This window comes from Orycteropus afer, unplaced genomic scaffold (genome assembly GCF_000298275.1).
Source record: "Orycteropus afer afer isolate SDZICR_OR568_19922 unplaced genomic scaffold, OryAfe1.0 scaffold00923, whole genome shotgun sequence".
NCBI classification, from domain to species: Eukaryota; Metazoa; Chordata; class Mammalia; order Tubulidentata; family Orycteropodidae; genus Orycteropus; species Orycteropus afer.
The window spans coordinates 313,886-315,624 of NW_006922510.1; positions in this window are offsets into that span (position 1 = coordinate 313,886).

The window sequence follows — 1,739 nt, forward strand, 5'->3', positions numbered from 1 at the left end:
CTGTTCAGCTCTTTTACACCATCATTTCTTCCATTTGCTTTAGTTACACTTTATTCAAGAGCAAGTTTCACAGTCTCTTCTGAGATCCATTTTGGTCTTTTCTTCTTTTTCTGTCTTTTTAATGACAGTTTGCTTTCTTCATGTATGATATTCTTTATGTCACCCCACAACTCATATAGTCTTCTGTCATTGGTGTTCAATGTATCAAATAAATTCTTCAGATAGTCTCTAAATTCAAGTGGTATATACTCAAGGTCATATTTTGGTTCATATGTACTTGTTTTAATTTTCTTCAGCTTCCATGTGAGTTATTGATGGTCCTATTCCACAGTCTGCTCCTGGCCTTGTTTTGGCTGAAGATATTGAGCTTCTCCAATCCTTTTTCCACAGATTTAGTTGATCTAATTCCTGTTTATTCCACTGGGTAAGGTCCATCTGTATAGCTGCCGTTTATGTTGTTGAAAAAAAAAGATATTTGCAATGAAAAAGGCATTGGTCTTGCAAAATTCTATCATAAGATCTCCAGTATCATTTCTGTCACCAAGGCCATATATTCTAACTACTGTGACTCTTCTTTGTTTCCAACTTTTGCTTTCCATCCACTTGTAATAATTAATACATCTCGATTTCATGTTTGGTCAATTTCAGACTGAAACATTGGTAAAATTTTTAATTTCTTTATCTTTAGCTTTAGTGGTTGGTGTGTAAATTTGAATAATAGTAGTAGTAACTGCTCTTCTGTGTAGGTTTATGGATATTATCCTATCACTGGCAGCATTTCTTTTTGAAGATGAATGTGACTCCATTACTCTTTGTCATTCTCAGCATGTTGTTGTTGTTGTTATGTGCCATCGACTCAGACCTGACTCATAGTGACCCCTCCTTGGGTTTCCGAGGCAGTGTCACTACAGAAGTTGATTGCCCCATCTTCCTTCCGAGGAGTGGCAGCATAGAAGATCAAATTATTTCCTTTTTCAAAATGGCCAATACAAGTCCATTTCAGCTCACTAATGCCTAGGAAATCAATCTTCATGCCTTCTATTTTATTTTTGACAACTTTCAATTTTCCTAGATTCATACTTCATATGTTCCACATTCAGATTATTAATGAAAGATTTTTCCTGTTTCTTCCCAGGTCACATCAAGCCCAATCAGCAAATGAAGGTCCTGAAGACTTTACTCTGTCCACATCATTAAGATTGACTCTATTTTGAGGAGTCAGCTCTTCCTCAGTAATATCCTGAGTGCTGTCAAAACTGAGGGGCTCATCTTCTAGCACTATGTCAGACTGGGTTTCACTACTATTCATAAAGTTTTTAGAGGTCAGTTGCTTCAGAAATAGATACCCCCATCCTGTCATAGTCTGGAAGATCTGCTGAAAAATGTCCTCAATGGGTGACCCTATTGGTACTTCAAATATCAGTGGCATAGCTTCTAGCCTCATAGCAACACATAAGCCACCACAGTGCAGCAAACTGACAGAGAAGTGGTCCAGATTTTATATGTATGGCATGCCAATAACAAAGTATGTCTAATAATATGTACATCTTCATGAAAATATGACTCAAAACCAGGAATAAATTGAGTCGTTTGGAAGATTTCTAGAAATGACACCTCCAAAAAAGACATTAAAAGAAATATTATAAATATACTCAATATAATCAAGTATCCAACTGAAAAAAGGACCAAAAAAAAGGAGAGAAATAAAAGATACAAGAGAACAAAATAGAATATCTAGA